The sequence below is a fragment of the Calonectris borealis genome, chromosome 2, assembly GCF_964195595.1.
Source record: "Calonectris borealis chromosome 2, bCalBor7.hap1.2, whole genome shotgun sequence".
Lineage (NCBI taxonomy): Eukaryota > Metazoa > Chordata > Aves > Procellariiformes > Procellariidae > Calonectris > Calonectris borealis.
In genome coordinates, this window is record NC_134313.1 from 34991648 (window position 1) to 35018604 (window position 26957).

General features: G+C 37.0%; 1 long non-coding RNA gene across 1 annotated transcript in view; it reads left to right on the forward strand.

The window, feature by feature from the left end:
• Positions 1 to 8787: 8787 nt before the first annotated feature.
• LOC142078169 (uncharacterized) overlaps positions 8788 to 26957 on the forward strand; it is a 47425-nt gene continuing 29255 nt past the window's right edge. The window contains exons 1-4 of the long non-coding RNA XR_012672145.1: positions 8788 to 9675; positions 11132 to 11777; positions 12240 to 12365; positions 14043 to 18312. This is a non-coding gene — a long non-coding RNA (uncharacterized LOC142078169). The remainder of the gene's footprint in view (positions 9676 to 11131; positions 11778 to 12239; positions 12366 to 14042; positions 18313 to 26957) is intronic.

A 26957-nucleotide genomic window follows, 5' to 3' on the forward strand; every position in this document is an offset into this window, starting at 1 on the left:
AAAATAATTTGGTGGCTCGGGTCCAGATAAAAAGAGGTTGTTTCTAATGGGAAAATGCATGCTGTCTTTCAGGATTGACTCTTGTCCAGCACTGAATGTTCTTCCAACCCTGATTACTGTGAGATGCTACCAGATTCCTACAGAGCTAGCAGACAGATGTTGCTAAAATCATTAACACATAGGAAAAAATTCCCAGGAGACTTAACCTCAATGGTCTTTTTTATATTTATTTTTTAATTTTATCCATTTTTTGGTAAGGCATTTAGCTGAAGTATCAGGACTGTAATTGAGTCAGTAACCCCCTTTTCCTTTTTCCCCTCCCCCACAAAGTAATTTTTATGAGCAAAAATCTATCACATTTGACAATAATGAGAAATGTGAATGCTATCAAATGGCAGGGTATCAAATCTTTTTTCCCCCTGCCTATACTTGATTGTCTCTCTCCATTTGCTTTACTTACAATGTAAAATATGCTATATATTTTGGGAGACAAATTCTTTGAGATAAAATATAAAAATTAATGTTTTTTGATCTTTGCCTAAATGCATTATTTAGACATGTTTGTTTGACTTAGCAATTATCAACAGTTTTACTGAGTGTATTATTAAGGCCATGTCACAGTACACAGTCATACATCCAAAAGCAGATCCCCACCCTAGAATGTTATTGTGTATTTTTTTCTATAAGTCAACACCTTCATGAAAAAACTGATTTTTTTATAGGGTTTTCCACCATGTTTTGAAGATCTGCAGAAATAGGCATGTTTGGAAGTTGCAAATCATAGAGCTGAGAGACCATCATGATCTGCATGTCAAAGAAGCCAAGACAGTCTCTAGAAAAGTCAAATGCAGCAGTTTGACTGTCTAATAAGCTGCCTGGCTGGCCAAGAATACCACTAGGGAAAAAAAAAAAAAAGAAAAAAAAAAATCACACTTCAAAGAATCAGGAGGGTGTCTTCAACAAGTCAGAAATTGGTTTTTGACCTTTCTGACTCATGTAAGCTTTCAGGATTCCCACCTGTGGTTTCTTTTCTAAATGATTTGATAATAAAAAGATAATATTTTTTCTTCTTTTGAATGGAAGAAACTCCTCCCTTTTTGTATTGGCTATAACACTGCTCAAGCTAGCTCTGTCCAGTATTGCCCTTTCAGGGGCAGAAACAAGAACTCTCTCTACTATGTTTCTCTGCACTGCATTTCCTACCATACTAACAGCCTGGGTAATAGAAATCTTAGCTGTAATCGTACATGAATACATAGTTACTGTAAAATGAACATTAAAACCAGTTTGGGTTTTTTTTTTGGTTTTTGGGTTAGATAAATTCAGCATGAATGATGTTTTTTTTTTTAAAGAAATAAGACATGCCGTCTAAAATGCACCATTAACTGAAGTTAATATTTTCAAAAGGTAAGTTAAAGATTGGAGACTGCCATTTTTCACAGCTAAGACAGAGGCCTGATTTTAGTAAGTGCTGTCACTCATGTCCCTTTGAAACGGGCACTCCTAATCTGAAAAAAATCCCACATATATGTCCAGCCTCAAAATCTTGGATTTAGCTTAAAAAAACAGTTTATTTTTTCTTTAACGCAAAATGCCAATGAAAGCAAAACTTAGGAATCACCATCCTTGAACTCCATTTTTAATGACACAGAATATGCTAACTGAGTCTTCAAGAAATAATAAGGTATTCTGAACAAAACCTATGTGGTGCTGAGGTCAGAGGATCTGAATATGCGTAAGATGCTCAACGCTTCACAGGAGTAAACATCTGGAAGTGTCCTGATGTAGAATTAGATTAAAGCATAAATTGGAAAGAAAATGCAAGTAATAAGGAACACCAGAACTTAGATTCATTTGGAAAAAAATGACTGAACAAAAGATTGGAATCCATAGCTGAGACAAAACTAGTGGATGACTTTGTTAAAAACCCCCATAGGATGCTAAGCATTTTTTTTTCACAATCCTCCAATTTTATTGAGAACAAGACAACCTTCTCCCTGAACTCATGATCTTCCTGTAAATAATCAGGAAGATTACAACTTCTTTCTGTTTTTAACTTTGATCCTGCTGAGAAACTCTGCAATGCTTTCAGCAGGTCATCCAGATAGTACTAGTCATTATATATGAGACGGGCTCTTGAAGTAGTATGTATAAGAAATGGAAAACCATTTTGATGGTAGGAGCTTAAAGATCATACACAATATTGCTGAAAGTGTAGAACAAAGTATTTAGTTAGAAAATTTTAAGAAGCTATGAAAACAGAGAGTAAAAAACTCAATTGTTGATTCTAGAAAGCACTTTGTCCTTTTTTTCTAAAATAACTCCACTGTTTAAACAGTGTAAATAATGTTTCCCTGTGCTGTAAAGTTCTATGTATTCTTGCATTTTGCTAATACTTTCCTAGAAGAGTGCTGTCTCCTTCTACCTGTTGTGTGTAAGTGGGTCTATGGGGGAAGTTCCTTTCTGCCAGCGTTGCCTGGTACATCTCCTATGATGCAACCACACATGCAAAAGTCTGCCTTCTTGACTTTTCCTGTTTTCCCCCCAAACTTAGATGTCCCAACAGCTTCACCATAACCTACCTTTCTATTTTTTGGTATACTGGGCTTGCTAATTGTCAAGAAGATTCTGAAAGATGTCAGTGGGATACCAGTTCATCCCCATGTTTTTACTGTGGATCCAAGATTCACCAGGGTCATTCTGGCTACAAGGATTTTCAGGAGGGAATTTACTGGCTGGCTGGGACACAAATGCACTTGTCAACCCAAGGAAAGCTAACATGAATTTGAGAAATGTAAGGTGAAGAAAACAAATTTCATAGCTGGACCCTTTTTAACCTCTCTTTTGCAGCATTTTATTTATATTTTATAAGAAGGACTACAATGGTTTAAAAAGTGTAGAGTGCTTTTCAGGAAATTTTATTTGTTATATAGAGAATTCATTATGCAAAAACTTCAATTTTGCTGAAAGGAAAAATCGAATACTTTTCTAAGCTACTTTGATAAACTACTATGTTAACTATTAATAGGAAAATGCTTAGAGCAGGGTAAGCAAACTTTAAACTGAATATGGTCCCATAAACACGTCTCAGAATATTTCAGATATTTAAAATGCCACCTCCTATTCAGTGTTTATGACTGTGGCATAGTATAGCACAAGTAACTTCAGTGCGTTGTGAATAAGACCAAATACAGCTCCCAATGTAGTCCACAGAAAAACTCCCGCTTACATTACCGAGAGCAGAAGCAGGCAGCCCTAAATTAGTAATAGCTGATGTGTCATTAGATTTATCTTCTGCAGCTTAGGACCACTTCTATGTAGCATGATTCATTGCAGGTTCCAACATAAATTACGGATCCAGGAGAAACTGGTAGTTATACGTTGCAAGTTGTAATGACTGGAATTTCTGTTCTGCTTCTTGTTCTTTCTTTTAACTACAGACATCAGGTTAACAGTAAAAATATTATTTAATTTCTCATCTCCTTGTACATGTTTTATCAACATCCAGTATTCCCTTGTTCATTTCACAGAAACTTCCCCCCCCTCTCACCTCTGTACTGTAATCTAAAATTCAGAAATTAGATTTTTTTTTCCTCAGTCTTCCCCTGTGTTCAGTTGCTGAGTTTTGTTACCCAAGTGTTGAATTCAGCCCTAGAGTTGGCCAAGTTCGGTGAAGAGTAAAGTGATTTCCACGTTGCTTGCTATATGACTCACTGTGACAATAATGAAGTGTGGGTCGGTATGGTTTTCAGAGAGCTGACCTTGCATCAAAATCTGTTCTCATTAAGCAAAATTCCCAATGAAATTCAAAGCACAATTAATGACCACAGAATTTTGCCAAAAGCACTAACCACTAAACTAAATGAGACAGTGTTGATTATGCAAATAAACAACCACCCTGGAAAGCTTGCCTATTGTCTAAAACAATGCATTTCTATTATTATTTATGTTATGATACTGATCAGAACTGGAACCTTATTATGCTAGATGCTATATAAACACAAATTACGGGATTGCAGTGTAATTTGATACAAGATGCAGTAAGTAACAAACCACAGAAAGAGATCTCAGGTCTTAGGGAATTTTGTGCATATCCAGTTTATTCATTATCTCACAATATTTATAGTCATTACAATTTTGTCTTTAGTAATCGAAGGACTGCTTGAAACTGAAAATAGCTAACTCAATCCTGGCAATTAAATTAAAAGCTTTGCCATGTGAAAGCTCTTGGTATTGAAAGCATATTTATTTTATTAAGGAAAAGATGAACTTTTTCTTGGACTGTCAAAGTAGGGCAAATAACACATTTCAGTGGATTACACTTTCCCAGCAAAGTCTTTAGCAAAACTAGAAAATCTTGCACAATTATTAGTTGTAAATTACTGCAGCGTGCACAGTTGGAGATTACAGATACAGTGTCTCAAAAGACTTACCACTGAAGGAATGATAAAACAGGAGAACACATAAGTTTCACCTTGGAAAGAAAGTTTTAACTCCTATCATTTACAAAAAGCCAGTGCAAAAGCCACTTCCCAGTCTCAATTTGTTATCTCTTCTCCTCCCTGGTTTGCATATCTACCTATTTGCGTCTTTTAAAAATAATTTCTGTCTCCTTTGTGTCTAGGAAACAAAAAACATGAAGAGGAAATTATTTACTATCTGTATAACAGAAACAGTAAGTTACCTAAGTTCAAACTGCTGTTACATGCACAAAGTAAGCAGAAAAAACTCTTTAGGAAACTATATTCTTGCAGATGCAGAAAGCTTACAATCCAGTCCCAAGATGAAGTCCACACCAGTGATAGACAACCAAGCTTCCAGTAAGAAACACAACCCTTGAGTGATACTTATCACAACAGTAGGTTATGTGAAAGGATCTTCGATCAGAAGAATAATTATAAAAAATTATAGCTTCCCTTTAAATTCTATGGGCCAGCACATCTGACCCTTACTATATATAGTGAGCTCTGTGTTGTTGGAATCTTAAATTTTTTAGCAACACAGTGAGCTAGACTGAAATGTTGTAACAGGCCTTGAGCTTTCCTTCTAAAGCGTCTGTATGCTGTGCCTGGGCTGACTGTGCTACACTCTGTCCGGTGATGGTGAATATCCACCACACAGTACATTTTTGTTATGAATAGCACTCCAGTATTTTATGCAACAACACAGTACACATAAAAGACCAGAGAACAGACTGGAGCTTCTCCCAGGAAATATTAGCTTCACACCTTCCTTTATGCCAGGTGTTTTTATCTTTTCGTCAGTGAATATGATGAATGTATTTGGAGCTTCATTCATCTCTTCTTTCTTGGGGTTTTATAGTCATAGACAGCAAAAAGTTGGGGAAATAGGACAAAAACAACCCAACAGGAATTAATTTTTCAAAGGATTCACTTTAGTGAATGACTGCTGTAAATGCATGTCCAGCAAAAACATTACAGTTTATTAATGTGTTATTCTCTATGGATTTGTAACTTAAATTTCAAGCCTTCTTTTCCACCGGATTTTTTTTTTTCCAGAAAGATAATGAGACATCATTTTGTTTTTCCCTTCTCAGAAAAGGACCACTTTGTTAGCTGTTTTACAGTAAATTTCCAAAACAATTCATGGCATGTACAAATACTAACCCAAACAACAAAGTTTAATATTAATTCATCAAGATGATGTGCATAAGGAAGTGGAATATGAAAACATATCTTGAAAGTTCTACCTTTCCCTTTTACATTAAGCACCATTTTGGAAATGTAGCCCAGAATACTCTTTCAAAGGAAGGGGACATCATATTCCATGTTTTCCCCCATATTAAAAGAATCAAGTCCTAAAGCTTCTCAAAAATATCAAACAAATAATGATGCATGGCCGCCTTTGCCTGCCATAGGTTACTGTTCTACATGAGCAGCATATCATTTTCCACCCTTAGTGAACACTACATTACAACTGACCATGCCCTGCACAATCAATTATCCTATTACTGCATAAAAACAAAATAAAAGTAAATCCAAACAGTATTATGGTTTCGTGTATTTTTACAGAAAACAAAGCTGATACGACTTTCTGAGCTGAAATTATAGCCAATAATAATACAGTATAATATTGTTTACCACGGGTTTAGTCATTGCATTGAGCTTGCTTTTCAATGGATTAAGCCATAGATTAAGTTTTTAAATTCAGTCCCTCAACTTGTTTAGGAAGGACTGGAAAAAATTCCAGGATTTTTCTCTGTTATAGTATCTCTTTAACATAGAAGCCTGTTATAAACAATTATGAAAACAGATGTGATGGACTGTACTGGCATTCTCTTTGCTAGGTTTATGTTCATGTATGTGGTAGGGAGGGGCTATGTACAAAAAGGCGGCACTGGAAACATTTCCTGCATGCCTGATCATTTCCTGCATCTCCTAATTCATTGCCACTCTCAAGTTCCCTCCAGAGAACTTTGCTGGAGTCCCGAGACAACTGCTTTAAAATCTATGGTAGCAAATGGGAGTCTTGGAGCATTTTTAGCACTTGTTGACTGAGCAATTTTTCACTGCTTCTGAAGTAGTATAATCCATGTTACAATAACTTAAAGTTTCCAAAGTTCATGCATAAATTACTTTCAATAACACAAAGTTAAAAAGGAGAATGATAAGGTAAATCTTCCACTTTTGCAATCATTCATTCTGAAATTACAAAATCCAGAGAGAGAAGGGAGGAATTCTTAGGGAAATGTATAGCTAGGATCACCTCTTCTTCAGCAAATGTCAGCAAAGGAAAAGGTTCAATGTCCAACCCTGGAAGAGAAGGGCCAACTTTGCTCTCACACATACTACTGTAAAGCTGGAGACAGTCCAACCAAACCAAAGGGGAGAGGACCTGATGGTAGGTGTACCAAGCCCCAAGTTTTTAATGGAAACATACATGCATGCATTAACACCATCACAAATAAAACAGTGTATCGTGTTATGCAGCAGGTAGTTTTAGTGCTATTTCGTAGTTTGTGCTTTGGACTTGTCTTGCAGTGAAATCAAACCTCCAGCTGATGCAGAAGATCTCTTTGCTTTTGCAATACTGTTTATCTATTCGCTTAAAGAATTCTTTCACATGGTCTCTAGACAAGGGAGTTAATACTTTAGTCATATGTCACACTATATCTTCAGCTAAAATGCTTACTGCTGGTGTATTCCTGTTTCATTTTGCATAAACTGACATCATATATGAAAGAGAAAGAGGGCCAATGTGCTTCTCAGAAATCAAGTAGTCATGAGACTTTACCTGCCACTACAGATGTGCACATACATACACACATACACACATGCGCGCGCACACTCACACACACACACACACACACAAATACACACACACAAAAAATAGGAAAAACGACTCAGTAATTGCAAGAGTCACAATTTACCATGGAAGCCTCTACTTAATATTCCGCTTGATCTGCCAAGTTTATAGCCTGGCAAATCTGAATACAAATGTCGATGCAAATGAGGATTCATTATTCTTACATCGTCTTTGTGTTGAAGCTTAATGTAACTTGGTTCCTGTGGTTGCTCAGGGAATGTAGATTGCAAGACAGGAGGAAAAAAAAAACCGACAAAACCCAGAGAAGCAAATAGGGAAAAGAAAAGTAACAGAAATGGAAATAAATGGAAAAAAAAAAATGCTACGGTTTCAGACTAGCAAAACATCAAACTAATACATTACATTCCCCCCCTATTTCCTCTTATAAGGTACATTTGCTTACCATTATCAGCAGAGAAGGAGTTAACTAACCAAGACCAGTCTCCACAGAGTCAAAACATAACAATCCTCCTTTTACTGATTATACAATATTGTGCCCATTGTAAAGCCAGTGCCCCATTTATCTGAAAATTTCAACATTCTTTCGTAATTATAGAGCTCATCGGCTGGTAGAACCTGTACATTTAGATCTGTAAGAAGATTATAAATGAATTTAAAACCACCCCACCAGTTCTGCTTCTTTCATTATAAATTACTGCTGAATAATTCAGAAACACGTTAAGAAAACTACAGTACGATTAATAAACTACACAATGAAAATCACAATAGTTTAAATCATACATTTATTGTCCCATTTATAACCCATCACAAGCAAGGGTTGAAAAGCACCAAATTAGAGAAAACATGAAATGCTGCAAAATTATAATTAGATCCTCAGTGCCACAGTACATTGTTCTGATGAATCTTTTGTACGGCTAGCTTATGCTTGCATATAAATACCTTCTCAGTAAATAAAAATGTACTGTAGGCTTGACTTTTAGAGAAGCTGTAAAGCTTAGCATATGCGATGATCCCAAAGTCAATGCTGTAAGGCTTGCTTCTTCATCCATAAATAAAGCACATTTGCATCCATTCAGTCAAATTAGCTCCATATAAAAAGGTGGTTATAATTAGCTCCTCTTTCAGGTTCACGGTTAAAACTCAAGCGTGCCTGCCGTCTTGATTAAATCCACCATCGTCTTCCAATAGCTAGTGCTAATTCTTCCAAGGAAATATTCAGTTGAGGTGTTATTTTATTCTGCACTGCTGTTAGTTGTCTAATTTACGCCAAGTCCCTGCAGTGCTTTCCTTAAGCCATCCTCTTTGTCCTGCCTTTGAAATTTACCAAATCTTACAAGAAATCAATACTTAATTGATTATTCACTTTTCTGCAGCTTCAAACAGCAAGCACGCATAAGATCCTGGAGTAGTCACCCGATTTCCAATGCAGGAGGTTGCTTGGTGGCAGGGATCTGCAAGTATCCAACAGCAGGCATTCCACGGAGCTGTGCAGTGGCGTACAGTGCCAGCATCCAATAAAGAAAACGAAGATACTCTAATGAAGCAGGAAAAGTTCCCATGTGAGACAGATCCATATCAATGCTTTAAATAAAAAGCCGAGGCTCTGGCTTTCGGATAGAAGAGCACCATTCTCTTTGCAGCTATCCCTCTGTTTTTTGCTTACCCTTTTCTTCCCATGGCACTGACGTGGAATATCCAAAGTGCCACCGAACTCAGAGAACTCCACGCCGGAACGGGGGTGAGGCTCGTGCTGTACCTCTGACATAGAATAAGGATGGCAAGCACATAACATTACGAAATGTAGGACAAATTCAGGCGAGAGAGAGAGAGAGGGAGAGCAAGAGACAGATGGCGGATCTGGCTAGGAGCCAAAGCCAGTGAAATGAATTACATTGCTGAATAACTGTACACCATTGATTCTGCCACTTGTTGCTGCATGGCAAAAAAGGGCCCTGACGTTGGCAGGAATCTCCTCGCGTGTCACGCGTGCCGCAGACAACTTTTAGCACATAACTCACCACGCTGACAACGACACGCTACGGCAGGGAATGTGGCGTGTGTGTGTGCGCGTTTGTGTGCGTGGGGGAAAGTGCGTGCGTGTGCGTGAGGGAGAACAAGAGAGAAAGCCGGAGTGCGTGTGGGGGGTGTGTGGGTATGTGCCTGCGTGCGTGGTGTGTGTGCCTGTGCGCGCGCGCGCGTGTGGAGAGGAAAACAATCACTGCAATCCAGCCATTTTGTTTAATGAAGAATGGAAGGCTGGCATTCAGAGACGTGGTTATGTGCCGCATATTAATGTGTGCTCTGTAGACATCCTCCCCCTTTTTAAATGAGTGGCACAGGAACGAAGCCCTCTATAGAGCAGCCACCGTGGGAGCAGGAGCTCGCAAGGTAACATATCATCGCTAAACCTACGGACGTGGCACCCGGCGCTCCGCAGAAGAACAAGTTGCTGTCTGGCGAGCAGGAAAAGCGGGTCCCACGGTTACGATGTTTGGGTGTTTTCGAAAAGATAGCCAGGGTCGAAGCAGATTGTTCAATAAATGCTTCGTACCCAGGATGAAGGGAGACATTATGGGATGCCCAGGGGGGTTTGGAAATCAAATACAATGTTTGAGTAGCACAATTTGAGGTACATTATAAAAAAGCAATTTGAATTGCCAATGAGGCGACACATATCTGCATGCTAATTAGACCTGTGTCAAGCTTAGTCTGCCGGGTTGTGTTGATGGCTAGGAATGCGCTTGTAACTCTGCTGAGAGATTGTTTCTGCATAAATTATCAGCTTTGTCCTACTGATCATTTTCTGCAAACAAACATGAAATGTAAGATCAAAAGGCAATTCTGAAATTAAAATTATTGATTGATAAAGCCTAGATTTCAGAATCTAATTAGAGGAGGCACAAACAAAAGCTGATATTATTACAGATTGTGCCTGAGCTAGCAGCCAGATTGTGCAAGGCTTGTAATTTATCTTTGTTTATGCAGCCAGGATATTAAAAATGTAATTAAAATGGTAAAATGATCTGATCAGAAATAGCCACCTAGTGGCAAGTATATTATTTTAAATGGATTATAAAAGCATTGATCTGTGCAAATAAAAGGTTTTTTTTTCATGGCAAACATAGCAGCTCATCGAAACTTGCTGAGCAATTTGTCTTTTGCTAATAAGTTGTCTTTTGTGTTTTGTTCCATAGATAAGCAACGTCATTTATAACCCTCATTTGCACACTAACAAACATTCTGTTATTACAGGTGGTGTTGGGACCATCTTTCATAAATTATGGCATATGAAAATTGAAGAAACAAATAAACCCTTTTCTAGACATGCACTATATTCGTTTTGTAAAATTAGAATATTCATCTGACAGCAGCAGGAGAAGTTGTTTATTAACTCACTCTCTTGCTCTGTTTAAGCCATGAAACACTATCTATACGTAATTCAGTTTCTTGCCTATCTATCTTGGTTATTTAAAAATGTTATACAAAACACAGAGGGCCCAATTTACTATGTCTGTGCAGATTCAATTACTAAATTTCATGATAATAAAGAGGTCTTTGTGATTTATACGTTATTTTTACCCTCATTTAGCACCTTTCTGGAGTTGCCAAGTGGATTAAGTATTTAAAGAACACCCTGTTTAATTGCACACAATATAGAAATGAGTTTTGAAATTTCTCTGCCATCATGAGCTGTGGACAGTGAAACTACCAAAGGAAGCTTTGTCATGTGTTAATGAAGCCAGACTACAAAAAAACAAACTATAAACAGTTTTTCAAGAAAATATAGTCAGAAGCTTGTAAGTTCATGAGCACGGCTTAACTCATATATTTCTTTTTTTTTCAGATTTCCACATGAAACCACTATGGAAATACTCAATTCCTTTTTAAGAAATTCACAATTTAGGGTCCTGTCAGCAGCTCTGGGGTCTTTTGTTAGGTGCACTTAAAATGCCAGATTAAATATTAATATGTGGTTAGAGTTGTGCTATTTTGCAAGCCCTGAAACCCTATTAGTAAATCATGATTTGGTGACTGATGCAAGAAATTTCAAGGCACCAAGAGTGCAGATTGCCCATCAATCTGATGGATCACTAATTTTTAGTAAATCAGGCCCTTGGACTTTTAGCTGTAAGCAGATGTATGTTTCATTGTGACGGGAAAAGCAGTCTAACTAACAGAGCAATTTTCTGTACTGAATGTGTACCGTAACAGGCAGAGTTGTTTTGCATAATCAGTAAGTTATTTGAATACAAGTGTTCATTTAACAGGCTGTGCATGAGTGATGTCGTTCCTGAAAAAAACACATTTTAAGCTAGGAGAGAAAGCTGCATTATTTTTATAGAATAGCACTAGGATTTCAAAATGGATCCTCAGTGTGGTAGAGCTCAAGAAGGACGGCAAAGAGGAATGTCCAGGAAGAAGTAGTGTCACATCTTCCCAGCCCACCCAAGGAGCTGCATCCCTTCAATAGGCTTCATCACCCACTGACCGTAGGTCATATATGCAAAGCTTTTAGGTGGGGTGAGGAAGTATTAGGTAGGATCCTGAAGCATCAGGCAAAGGAACATGGAACTGAAAAGAAGGGGTGGGAAACAATCCGGGTGAAAATACTGAAAATACTTTTAGATAATAAGCTACTGCTGTAGAGAATAAAGAACCTCCCTGACACATGGCACACTTTGATATGGGGCTGAGTTCCAGCCATCCTAACCTCTTGAGAAAAAAAAAAACAATCCCCCCAAAACAAACCACACCCTCTTTATTGGCAATCTTTATTTCATACAGATGAATCGTGACTTCTAGTTCCTTATAATATGGATTTAAGCAGCTGATTTAGATATTTACTAATTAGAAAGTGTTTCATGTGTACAGATACTGGCATAGCATATATTGCCTCCCATTACATATCTGTCCTTTTTGCTTTCATAGCTTCTCTCTCTCTCACTTTTTAGCAGTCTACCGACACTCGTATGGAAATCACCGTTAGAAAGAGATCTCTCCACACCTCCTCTGCCAGTGGTGCTTGACCGTCACGGAGAAGTACAGGTCTGAAAGACTGATAAGTCTCGCACATATCTGTATCTTTCTCAGGTCATCCTCTTAAAAAACCCTATACACACTGCTTAAAAGAAATCACCCTAATCTTGATCTAAAATAAAATGCAATTAATAAATTCAAGTTTTATTCTTTAGCAGAAGGCTACAAATATAAGCCTTTACAATCAATATATTGAAAGTACAAGACACGGTATACGTTTTTTTAAAATAAATAATAACAGTGTGCAATAATCCAAGGTTTTCCCAAGCTGACAGCCTAAGAAAGAGAGACGAGGTAGTGTTATTTTTACACCAGGTGGCCATTTTTACTATTTTCAAATACTAAATCATTTCTTTTATTTAAAGAAAGGGATCCAAATCAATAGGCCTTCTGGTATTGACATTGCGAAGTAATATGCAGCAACACCAACCATTCCGAAACATTCCAGTGGGCTTTTAAACGCGAGCAAGAGTCTGCTGGGAGCAGCCTCCCTGGCTGAGGCACATGGAGGGTGTTCAATTTCCACTAAGCCCTGATCAATGGGAATTTATTACCACTTAGACAAATAGAAAGCCAGACTGTTTGCGCAAAACCGAACCAGCTTGGATATATGGCCCACATCAGAAAGATACATAAATATTCAAAGTAAAGCAAAATAGTAAAACAATACGTGGATGTCTTTTTAGCCTTCCTTTTCCACAAAGCTAATGCTTTGCTACTACATCCTGTGAAAATACAAATGCTGACAGAAGAAAGCTTACATGTATTTAATGGCGTTCCAGAGTAATGTACGGAACATTGTTTCTGAACTGTAGTTCCTATTGTGCTCTGTGTCGTACTCATGTGTTTACCAAATGTCAGAAACCTCCTTTACAGGCTATTAATACTATTGTGGTCCCTCCAACATGCACACAAATACACCCACTCCTCTCACCACACACACTTTCTCAGTGTCCATCAATATGTTACAAAGTCTGCGTTTCATTACCATATCATATGAAGTATTGATTCCTGTTCCAAGCTAAATAATGTTGTTTTTTAAAAGATCTTTTACCCTTTAAGTGGGGTTTGCTAACTGAACTGCAGACTGGTAACAAAGACGTATTATAGTATTTGATACCATATATACTTTGGCAAACACCAAAACCAGAAACTTAGGCAGAAATTTCAATGCTTAATTCAAGTTTTAGAAACAGGAAAATTGTGCACAAGATCCAGTTACATACATTCCATGTTAAAAAGGGAAACATTCCTAATAGACCTTTCAACATAATAAGATTCAGGCCTTAGCAGTAAAGAAAATGATTACAAGTTTTATTAGGCTGCAACTAGTTTCCATACCAGATCTAAAAAGTCACCTTGCACCTATATAAGGAGGATTATTTATGTAATTATCTGTACATGTGTCCTCATCAGCCACTGTATACAATCATTTCATGGCATTCAGATTCAGCACAAAAACATCAAGACCTAAGTACAAATATTATTACTATAATGGGTTTTCATTTCTAGAGGTCATCAGGGGAAGGGATTAATTTTGCTTGCTTTATTGTACACACAGAACAGCAGACAGGGTCATATTACAATGCCTCTATCTGGAAAATCACATTCAGCTGTAATGAGAAAGGCACTTCTTAAAACAATTTTACAATTTTGGGTGTATTAGCTGCATTTTATTTCATTTCTATATTGTTTTCCTTTATGCACATTTATTTCAGATATCATTAATTGGTTGTTAGTGATATTTACAATGATGATTTCAGGTGTCTTTTTTGATCTTTGATAACTGCTTGCTTTTCCTTTTCAAGATTCCTTTTGTCAGTAGCGATATGGAAATATTTTGTATCTCTGAGTTGCTTTAGACATATTTTCAGAATTGTGTAAAGAACTTAAAATCTGTTAACCATGGCAAAAGTACTCCAAATACATGGCATTTCCTTACAGTTTCTGTTTATCAAACATAAAATGGTCTCTGGCTAAAAACTTACAGACACAGCTTTATTTTTCCCTTGCTTCCTCAAAGAGCATCTCATTATGGGGTATTATTTAAATGAGACAACCGCATTCTCATCTATGCTGCATGAAACTGATATTCTGCTACCCAAGGAAGTTCATTCTTGCTCACAGCAGATGATGTTGTGAAGCAGGCATTGTATAGGCAGGGTCAGAGGTAGCAGGAAAGAGAGACCAAAAGATCATGTCACACAGTGTCCAGATATATACGTCTGTACACAACATACATAATGAGTATGAAATTAACAGTCACATTTTAACCAGCAACAGATGATTATTTTAGTCCATTTTCAACCAGTTTCAAAGCTGTGTGAGTGAAAGTTAAACTGGGCCAGGACAGGCTGCAGAATCCCAATGGGACAAGCTGAGATAAGAAAAAGAGAAAATAAATTTTTAAATAAAATGTGGAGAAAAGTAAGATGAAAAGCAAAACTAGAAATCGAATAGAACCATTGAAGAGAGACACAAATACTGGAACTAAAATGAAGAAAAGGAAAAATTTAATGCCTATAGCATTTCTTATATGCTTTACAGAGATTATTCGCTTGCACAAACAAAATTTGTTCTTCTTTTTCTAAAGCTGATAAAACCCAGATTTTGCTCGAGTTAGAAAACTTGTTTTCCCTAGGTTTCCTCAATAGGGATAAAAGAGGTAGAGTTTAAACTACTGGAAAAAAAGATTGATCAACCTGAAGAAGTTCCCTGAATATTCCCAGTCTTAACATTAATATTCTTCTGACTTATTTTGTCTTGGCAAAGGAGCTGAGAAGCAGCAGTGTCTGGAGACATTATGATTTCAGAGGCCAAGACTATCCATAAACCTTACAAAAGCACTGGAGAACTACACAGAGCAACAGCATTATAGGCAAGATAAAACACATGCTTCCTTTCCCTAATGCATGCTCTTTCTGGCTCTGCAGATTGGCAATGAACTCGTTCTCCCAGACACTGTCTTTTTGGAGCGCTGAAGACTGTTCTTGGCACTTGAGGGATACATGCGCAAGCATGCTGGCCACTGAAATTATGAGCACAACTGAAGGTTTCAGGGACTCTATTGACTCTCATGCATTGAGACTATTTCTCACTCTGACAAAGATCCATTAAACATTAAATGCTTTTTGGCCAGAATATAGCCAAAGAAAATTCTCATTGCTGTGTGAGAGTACACACTATGAAAGAGGTACACAAACATGTACCTTGGGGGTATCTGCTTTTGGTCATAAGTGTAGTTCATTCAGAACTTGCAGCCTACATATTTGTCTCTATCTTTTTGAGAAAATATGTAATAGAAGTACAGTTTGTTGTGGAGCAAATAGGTTTAAGACTGTAAAGGTTTTGTATGTTCCTGTGCATAACATGCATAGGAAGGAAAACATGATAAATAATTGCATTTTGCATTCATGTAAAACAACATTAAAGGCCCAAATTGTGCTTAAACTTACATAGATTAAATCCTGACATGACAGTTAATTACGGTAATCCAATGTAAAGAACTTCATGAACTCTCCCTTGCTTCTCCATCTAGACACATTTAAGGTCAAGAGAAGAAACAAATATTGATACACTAGAAATAATTAATAAATGTAACTTTACTGCAGAATACTCATTTTCCTTTACTGGAGTATTTATACACAACCACACACATATGCACAGAGAGAGCATCCATATGACCCTTACCTTTCTTGTTGTTTAAAATGTTGTTCTTTGAAATTCAAGACAAGATTCTGAATAAATCAAAATCAAAAACATTTAAGATGCTAGTTGAATCAGAAAACGGAATACAATACAAAGAAGTGGAATTATTCCAGAGTTTTTAAAAAAATTTGTCTTTAAATACATTGTTTTTCCAAGCCAAGGGGATTGGATTCCAGTGTTCTGGGTACTCAGAAGAGCCGCTTCAAATTAAAAAGATCTGATCCCACTTGACACTCTCTCTCTGAGTATAACAGCATCCTGGCACCTGTCCTCAGCCTCACACTGAGATCTCAGACACCATCACACTAACTCACAGAGAAACACTTCTATGGGCTGGAGGCTACCGGTTCCCCAGTTGTTGATTCTTTTAAGCCAGGATCTCACTCTCTCCACTCCAAATGATTATTATTCTTGGATGGCTTAGTGGAATTGTGTCCTTTCTTAACTAGGAATTCTACACTTACTAGGGCTGGAAGGGACATTCCCATGAAAAATTTTTTTAATTTTATGATCAAAACAAGAAATCCAAAAAAAGCTCCTGACCAGTCCTATCCGAACATAGCCCTATGCAAGGAAGTCTATACAGAGCAAGGCTGTGAGAATATATGATGTCCCAATCCCCCAAACTTGCTGGTTTAGACTTCACTGTGGCTACTCAGGAGGAGACACGAAGGCCAAGTGGTACAGGACATCCCACACCCATACTACTAAACTCTTTCACCCTCCAGAACAGGGTGGCTGCACTCAAAACGTCTGTTAGAGATTTTCTCTGGCTCACACTAATTCCTGAACTACATCCAGGAATTAGTCAGCTGAAGGCTAGCTGGGACAGGCCAAAATCATGCTGAGGAACACACTAACATTTTAACAGTAGAAAGGGTAGTATTCCAGAGCTCAGGAATGTTCTTAGGTTCTGTTTAATTTTAGGTTATACATTTAGCCTGTAAGTCTTTCCATTAATGAATGTGAGCTTTGGACTAGGTCCTTAGAGGGCCAGTGACATTTGAAGGATGGGAGAGGGATACAATCAATTTAAATATGCATTTGCAAATTTACAAAATATTATAAACATGTAAGGTAGTGCATCTATCTTCATCAGACTCTAAAGCTGTAAATACCAGATGTCATTTATAGATTAAATGATTTTCCTAAATCTAATTTTATATTAATACAAACCATTTGTCAATTCAACATGAAGGTTTCTATTTTAAACATTTAAAAGTCATGGAATGCAAATGTTAGGGTTATTCCAGTGATTCATTGCACAAAACATAAATTAAGGTATAAACTGAACAGAAAAATTAGTTTGCCTGAGAGGTGTTGAAACAGATCTGTAACTGACCTGTTCATGGCATTTCCACCTCTGCTTGTTTTTTAAGATCCCTCCTTTTGGGGAAAATCCTCTCAAAACCCCACAGCTCCAGTAGTCTAATCTCCTACACATGCAAAAATTTAACTCACAGTAAACAAGAATTCAGCACGTGGAGAGGGCTTTGACATGTGAATTCATAAGGAAAAAAAAAAAACTTTCATGTGCAGTTTAAGATTTAAGTTTAAGTTTTTCTGTTCCTGCTTACCTTCCAGATCATGGAATGGTTAAACACTCTGTACCTTTATCTTCATTATTACTTAAAAAAAGACTAATCCTTTCAGAAGATCTTCAAAGTAACTGGCAAAGATAACAAGAGTATCAACAAGTATTTATAGAAATTAAAGGAAACCATATCATCCTTAGATAAAAAGAAAGTTTTTAGAAGTAGCAAACACATGGCTGATTCCTATTTCACCATGCTACAGGATATCACAGAAAGTAATATTATCAAAACAAATTTGAACACTTGTATTTGATGCTCCTGTTCTCAAATTAGAAACTTTATAATGTCATTAAGTCTTTGATTGTCCTGATTTCAGTTGGGATGGAGTTGATTTTCTTCCTAGTAACTGGTATAGTGCTGTGTTTTGGATGTAATGTGAGAATAATGTTGATAACACACTGATGTTTTAGTTGTTGCTAAGTAATGTTTATGCTACTCAAGGACTTTTCATCTTCCCATGCCCTGCCAGGTGCACGGGGGGCTGGGAGGGAATGCAGCTGGGACGGCTGGCCCAGTTGGCCAATGGGCTATTCCATACCATATGACGTCATGCTCAGCATATAAGGCTGGTCGAAGAAGAAGGAGGGGGGGGACGTTCGGAGTGATGGCATTTGTCTTCCCAAGTAACCGCTACACGTGATGGAGCCCTGCTTTCCTGGAGATGGCTGAACACCTGCCTGCCGATGTGAATGAATTCCTTGTTTTGCTTTGCTTGCGTGCGCGCCTTTTGCTTTCCCTATTAAACTGTCTTTATCTCAACCCATGAGTTTTCTCACTTTTACCCTTCTGATTCTCTCCCCCAACCCATTGTGGGGGGAGTGAGCGAGCAGCTGTGTGGTGCTTAGTTGCTAGCTGGGGTTAAACCATGACATTGATAAGATCTGCAAATCAGAAAATGTAATTGTCTATGAGCAGAGTTTTGACAACCTACCTTTCTCAGAATCCCTAATTTTGATCTCCCAAAGGAATAGTCAATACAGCTGGCAATTAAAAAGGAATAACTCAGTTCAAAGTGACCCTTGTCATGTTCAGTCTGCATATCTGGAGCTTGACTAAGGCAACTGAACTGTCAGGCATAAGGCAATGAAGGCCACCTCTGTCTTTGCCCCTGAGGCCATTGTGGATAGTCAGCTCCATGGAGTTAAGTCTTCTATTTCTCTCTATTCTTTGTTTAAGCAATTAAATACAGGAACCTTCCTCACCACCAGGATTTTCCTTCTTCTCTAGTCAGCATCAACACTTCAAGAACTCACTCTTCTCTTGAGAATGACTCCTGACTTTGAAAGCAGCCTAGACTCATTGTTTTTTCGATTTTTAACACAAAGGACTTGTTTACTTATGTGTGAGTACAGGATCGATACATGCAAAGAACAATGCTGGCAACACTCTCCCTAGATAGGATTCAGCTATTTTTGCATAGAGTGGCAGAAGAGTTCTATTATGGCAGCTCCTTGACTTGAATAAGCTATGCTAGCAAAAGTAATCCATATTTTCTGGATTTTGCTAACATAGTTATGGCAGGAGAAGGAAAACAATACAGGTAAAAGTAAAGTGAAGACACAGGACAGAAAGCAGAACAAAACCGGAGTGACTCTGATAAACATCCGTGAGAGAGATCCTCTGAGCTAAGCATTGACTGCAATAGACTTGAAGTTACAAACAAAGCATGCATTTCTTAGTTTCGTGTGTACATGGAAACATATTTTCTACATTTATAATTACATTACTTAATGACAGGTATCAAAGTGTGTCACTGAAATTTGGAGTTAAAACTCTTGTTTGTTCTCACTAAAACTGCAGTTTGATGAGATGACTGTGTGTACTTACTAATACATGGGATGAACACTCAAGACTTCAATATTTTTCAAAATAAACATATATTGCTTCCTTTTTAGTATTAGTATATTCTAACATTTGGAGTACTTACACAGGGCTTAGATGTCAGTAATGCATGCATCCAAGGTTTAGGGTATTCTGTTGACTTTTTAAAATATGAAGCCAAGCATAACCAGGTTGTCATGGCATAGACGTTTAACCTGTGGGATCTTTCCACAGGTCAAAAAATGTAAAAATCCCCAAATCCAAAAACTGAAACATAAAAGCAAGAGACAGGAGAGGCATCTAAATATTTCTGCCTTGAAGAAGGCATGTCTTGTGTCACATACCCTCATATATTATCTATTCACTGTGTATGAAAACTCTTTGATTTTTAAAATGTCTATATTAAAATACAACAGAAGATGCCAATATGAAATGAAGGTCTAAACTACCACCTGCTTTAAAGAGTTATATGTATACCTTTATATTTTCATTCATGAAAGTATCAGAAAAGGAGATAATAAAACCTCATTTATGTACAATGCTTTGTATTGCATCTCAAATGACTTTAACAGCAAGAAACTTGCCCTGCCCATATCCAAGCATCTGTGATACTTCTAAGCAGAAGGAAGTATAAAATCAAATAATTCCTACTACATCATTACATAATTTATTCTCAATTATACCTTGTGAATGATTTTAAATATTCAGTTAAGCTGCATGTCAATTTTGCCAAAGATTATTTCAGTTCTTATCACCTTTGGATGCCTGTTCAAAATGCTTACTGCTAAGGCATTAAATGTACCCTCCCATATTGTCACACTGACTGTAGGGTAAATGAGTCTATGATGATTTCTCCCTCGAAGGCTCAGAATATTAAATTAAAATCTAAAAGAAACAACAACATTGTTTTCATATAACCAGGGGCCTCTCCCAACATAAAATACATTTGCATATTTCCAGACTCACTGAGGAGGAAGTAAGTTGACTTATTCACATAAAAGCTGCAGTGATGTGTTCTTATATTCTGTCAAGCTACAAATCTGAAAATTTGCCTAAAGGCAAATTGGATTTTATCTATCCATAGCATTAATATAAAACAAATCTACATAGCTTTTTCTTTTTTTTCTTTCTACCTAGGTTTTCTTACTTCTAAACTTAAACAACATTTCATCTGACAGCACATTGCAAATTTTTTGTTTCTTACTTCATCTATTGCTTAAGTACAATATATTCAGTGGAGTTCTTACCTTTTCAAATTATACCTGCTTCTAATTAACAGCATTTCAACACAAAATTGCTCAAGAGTAACTAGACTGTGTTAATCCAACCCTTAAGTCATGACTTAAGCATGTATTTCAGTGGAGGGCTTTCTTTTTTTTTTCCCGAGTACAGACTGAATAAGTGTTTGGAGTTTGTTTTGAAATTAATAGCTAGCAGTTCTCTTGTTCATTAGAAAAAGCTTTCTTTTTAAAGTTTCCTTCATAAATTATCTGAATCCTTCCCTACCATGGCCAATGAATTAGAACCATGTTGTAACATTGCATCATCTATATAGTTGTAAAATAGATTTAATACAATCAAGAATAAATCATTGACAAATAAATTCAATAAACATGGTCTGAAGACTGAGTCTTGGCGGACATCACAGTCCATTTCATCCAAGCCAGATTCCTTGCCCTGTACAACAAATCTGTGTGCTCTTCTTGTTAAACAGTCATGCATCTGAGTTAAGTGACTTATCCTCAAGAGCATCATAGTCTTATCTCCTCTAATCAGCATTCTAGAGTCAATCAAATCAAATGCTTCTGTGAAAATTACAAAATACAGTGCCAGTACTTTGATTCTATCCAATGCCTGGTCACTGGCAATATTACTGTTAAAATGCCAGATGCCAAAAAATATTCTTGGCACAGTCAGAAAGAAATGAAAGTCACAGATCTAAAGGCTTGCCTTGAAATTCTGCCAATTAGAGGGATAGGAAGAGAAAAAGCCAAGATATTTTTATTCTCTTACCTACTGATAACTAACTAAAATTAACTAAAATTACTGAAAATCAGCTCAGATATCACCTTCTGGGAGTTGATTGCGACATCACCCAGAGTAAGGTGAAATTCTTCGCATCGACCCTTACTTTGGTATAGCTAAAAACGAGTTCACTCTTTCAGAAAGTGTTTCAACATTCCTGACTGGCTGCCATGAACGAGAAAGAACATCAATTCTCCTAACAGCTACCAGGTTTTTTGCCATGACTTTACTACAGAAAGAGTGAAGGCAATGCCTTTATCTTTCTTTTTGGCTGTGTGCTGGTTTTGGCTGGGATAGAGTTAATTTTCTTCATGGTAGCTAGGACGGGGCTATGTTTTGGATTTGTGCTGGAAAAAGTGTTGATAATACAGGGATGTTTTTGTTACTGCTGAGCAGTGCTTACACAGAGTCAAGGCCTTTTCTGCTTCTCACCCCACCCCACCAGCGAGTAGGCTGGGGGTGCACAAGAAGTTGTGAGGGGACACAGCTGGGACAGCTGACCCCAACTGACCAAAGGGATATTCCATACCATATGACATCATGCTCAGCATATTAAGCTGGGGGAAGAAGAAGGAAGGGGGGGACGTTCGAAGTGATGGCATTTGTCTTCCCAAGCAACCGTTATGCGTGATGGAGCCCTGCTTTCCTGGAGATGGCTGAACGCCTGCCTGCCAGTGGGAAGTAGTGAATGAATTCCTTGTTTTGCTTTGCTTGCGTGCACGACTTTTGCTTTACCTATCAAACTCTTTATCTCAACCCACGAGTTTTCTCACTTTTACTCTTCTGATTCTCTCCCCCCATCCCACCAGGGGGGAGTGAGCGAGCAGCTGTGTGGTGTTTAGTTGACGGCTGGGGTTAAACCAGCACAGGCTGAAATCACAATCAGATAAGTTTCTACCTGGCCAAACTGGGAAGAAAGGAAGGCAGAATTTTTCTTATTCTTCACTGTAGGGAGTAGGCAGACTTTAGCTATAACTGACTAAGAGATTTCCAAGTAACTTGTCATAGCATTTTTCATTTTTCTCTAAGTCACAGTTTAGACTTTTTATTGCACATTAAACTGTCTCACCTAGAAAATAATCATGTAAAAATGATCCTTAGTTCAGTGGATTATGTGTGCAATAGTTCAACTACAGCTGAAGTGGTCATAGCATTGACAATTCCTAAAATTGGAAGGCCTGACAAAAAACATGGATTCTACAGCATCCAAAAGAGGTTAAGAAAAATCACATTTATGGGTTACATAAGTAGGTTTCAGTAATTTTATTTTGTAAAGAAGAAGTACAGTGGAGAAATCTACCCACGTTAAAATCCCTGTCACTGAGAATGGAGGTTAATTTTGTCCCTTTACATTATTTCAGTGATGCACTTTTAAAATTTATTTTGTGTTATATTTGGAGAGTTTTTTAAATCCCCCATCCTGAAAGCGATCAAAACCCTAATCAAGTTCATTTTTACTTTAAAAAAAACCAAACAAAAACCATTTTTTGTATATTTGTTTTTAAAAGACTGTGGTAAAATGTCTGAAAATGTCATCAAATTTTACCTGAGAGCAGAATGTTCCCCCTCAGCTGTCTGAAAGATCCTGGAAATCTATACGTTACTTATAAAGGATTCACAAAAGAGTAATGAAGAAAATAAGCTTTAGAAAATAAGCTGTGACCCTCATATGGGATTGAAAAATACAGTAAAAAATTTGCAGATCTATTCCATTATGAGGGAGAGTAGAAGCCAGGCGGCATACCTTAATGCCTTAAAATGGCAGTAGACATACCTTTGGGCAAATAAATTGTGCCATCTTGCCAAAAGACTCAAAATTCACTATAAAAGAGTTCACAACTTTACTTATTTAGAGGTTTGCTGTCTGAAGAAAGACTTAGACAGCAAATAGAATTCCAAGATGTTTAATGTTAATTTACTTTTTCCTACTGTCTCATTTTGCATCCTTCATCATGCACACCTGACATTCTATCATGAGGTATGAAGCTCTTCTCATTCACTGTATATGGAGGTTGAGCACCTTGCTCAGTATTGTGAATTCCTCTCCTGGAAAAGGACATGTAACTTTATTCTTGTAGTTCTTCTACTAAGCGAAATAATACTTATGTCTTTTTAGCTAGTCTTTAGTGGTAGAGTGTGGCTGGGGTGTTGGAGCACCTCCTACATCCTGGATGATTTCTGTTCCATCCTATTTTAGGATGAGATGTGGGAACCCAACACTGCAGTCCTTCCCCTTCTCCCTGATTTTCATGGGAAAGAAAATGAGGAGATTAAGCTGGATGGAAAATACCATAATTTCCCCAGTCTGAACAACAGGTCACCAGAAACCAAGACAAATTTTGGGCCTTAAAATTTTCAACTCCTTATTCTGTATTTGTAATACACAGTTATATGACTGAAAACAAAGGTTAAATAGGATTCTCATGTATGAATGTGTTTGATTTGTTATATTAATTATCTAATTAAAACCACTGGGAATCAATATTTAATGCTCTAAGCTAAACACATTTACATTATTTCAGGAATCTGATCTTTACAAAGCAAACTGAAGAGAAATTTAACATATGTTGGCAAATAGTGAATCGGGAAATGGCCACATCTGCCTGTGAACCTATCAGATTTAAAGGGCCTGCAGCAGAAAGTCATGGTAACATTTTACGAACTGGTTTATGCTGTAAAATCTGTATTCACATGACTGAACAAGACTGACAATATATCAATGAACCCTCCAATATATTGTTATGTGTAAGTGAGTTTAAACCAAGCTTAAATAAAGTTGGGAAATTATCTGACTTAATATGAAAATGGAGGTTCACAGTCTATGTTAACATCTGATTTTCTTTAGATGTACATCTTGGAAAGAAAATATACTACTTACTCTCTGACAGTATGAACTTTTGGACCACAGCTTCTTTGCTAGCACCTTCTAGTTTGAGGAAGGGTAGTCTTAGATCCACAGCTAAATTTAGGGTTTTGCCGTGGCACTGAAATACAGTATTCCACAGTCACAGTTCCTATATTTAATGTCTCTAGGTCCACTCAGCTGAAATATACAACATTTTACCACATCAGCAAAAGAAAATATTTGGAGTTGACTGTATGTAGTATCAAATATTACTATTATTTTTATAATGTATACTTTCAACCAGATACCATCCTCAGATATGAATCTGCAGCTGAAAATACCTTATGAGAAAGCACAAACTGGATTTTTAAGGTTATAGAGTGATGCATTCTACATATCTGAGGCTCAGATACAGCTGTTTTTTTTTTACTTTGGATAATAATCACCAGTACAATGTTCTGTCCATAAAGATCTGTTAAAAATTTACCAGGCTATGATATTCATTATCATAGCCTTTCAAGAGAAAGCTCAAATGTTAAAATGCAGCTAGATGTGTACCAGCAATATGTTCTAGTAAACACATATATTTTATTTTATTTTTTAGATTAGTTTCATCTTGAAAATTACAAATTGGATTAGGAGGTTTGATATGATTGGAAAACAGATTGACAGTCTACTTAGCATTTTTATTAGTCGTGTAGATTATCTATAGGCTATAGATGACCTCAGTCAACTTAACATTCTTTAGGCAGCCAGACACAAGGCAACATCAGCCAATCATAAAAACATGTACTTGATTATTAGGTCTGAAGATGTGTCAAATCAATACACTGTATCACCTTCAAGGCTAGATATAAGAAGGCGTCTGCATCTTTTGTAACTTAGGAGGCTGAAGAAAAAATGCTAAAATAAAAAACACAGTTTATCTAAGTTCTGTTTAATACAGGTACCTATATTATTGCCATTTCAGGTTTTTGATATAATTATCACAATTTTTACTCTTTGAATCTCTTTGAAACCCAAAGAAATATAGGTCATAAATGTATTAAATAAAAACTTAAAAGGATCACACTGTTTCTACCATCTCTTTGTTGTTACTATATATGTATCCAGCATTAAGTGGTCTCTTCTGCTTCTGATTGCAAGAAGAAATGGTTTAATATAACCAGCGTACAGTAATACATCAAAGGACAGTTTGTAATCATGCTTAACTGATGCCATTGCACTTTGTGATCGAAAGTTTAAGGGAAAAATATGTAACGCAGAGACTGTGGTTATGCTGTACTTGCACTATTTAAGTGCAGTACCCACATCAGTAGCAACATGGGGCGGGAACAATTCTTCAAAACTATTCCTTTTTTGCAATTCCTTGGTTCCTGGTTATTCATTAATCTACAGCTGGCCTTTACTACTACTTGGCTATCAACTTCACCCTATTGCCTGCTGACATTTCTATCACATTTACCTTGTTTAGGAAAACAGGGAACCAATACTCTCAATTCTTTCTCTAATTAGCTCAAGCAAAGGAGTAGAAAGTGTAAAGTGTCATTAATTTCCGTAGATCTGGACCCATGCTTAAGGAAGTTACTCAGAGTGGAATCTACTTACTGTTCTGAAGCAGCATAATTCAACTACTGCAGAGTAGTTCCTCTACAGGCTAGATAGTATTAAGCCTATCTCTTAGAGTTACCAAGACAGAACGAAGAGACACCAATCCTTCTTTAAGATTACCTTACAGGAAAACTTAATCTTTGCATGCTTCCTCTGTATCTATAGACTGGATCTCAAATGTCTCACCACAGAGTGCTTCCACACGACCGCAGTATATTCCCCATGGATGAACTGCAACCTTGAAGCTGCAATAAAGATGAAACTAGACACATCTGTCCCATAGTCGTGATCATAATATGAAAGGCTACTCCATCACACCATTAATAACTAGTTTTAGGTGGCTTGTCGGATGTTTCAGTGATTTTCATGTAGATTTTTCCATTTAACTTACCAGAAGACATTTTTCTGAGTTTGTTAACATTTTTCATTTCCAAAATTAAAATTGATTTGGAGGATAAAATTGTGAACAGTATATTCAGAAAAGTGGTAGACATCTTTATCATAACAGATAATATTTCTAAGCATGCACAAAATGATGTTCTGTTCAAACTACTTGAATGAGAAAATATCTGCCTGATATATCTACATATATCTATATTGATTCATCAGACAGATATTTTCCTCCTGAAGTGAGGGACCAAACCAAAGTCACCTGGAAGTAGTTTAAATAAGCATTACATATAAAGACAATAAAAGACCAGGTGCAATAATACTTCATTCACTGATGCAGGTTAAAAACTAGCTACACCTTTTCTTCAAAAGAACTTTATTCAAGACTTGAAATAATATTTTGAAAATGTTTCTTCTTGTCAAAATACAGCTTTAGTGTTTTCTTTTCTTCCTAGTGGATTCTTACCAGTGGAAGGAAGAATCCTTAATATTCAGAAACTTTTTTAATATCTGTGCACCGAAGACCTTTAGAGACTGAAGTTCCATCATGCTTAATATCCCAGCCAGACATTTTTTGAATTTGTTTGTTTGTTTTATGGAACACTACCTGAATTACAGGACATGAGTAAAGCTTTTTG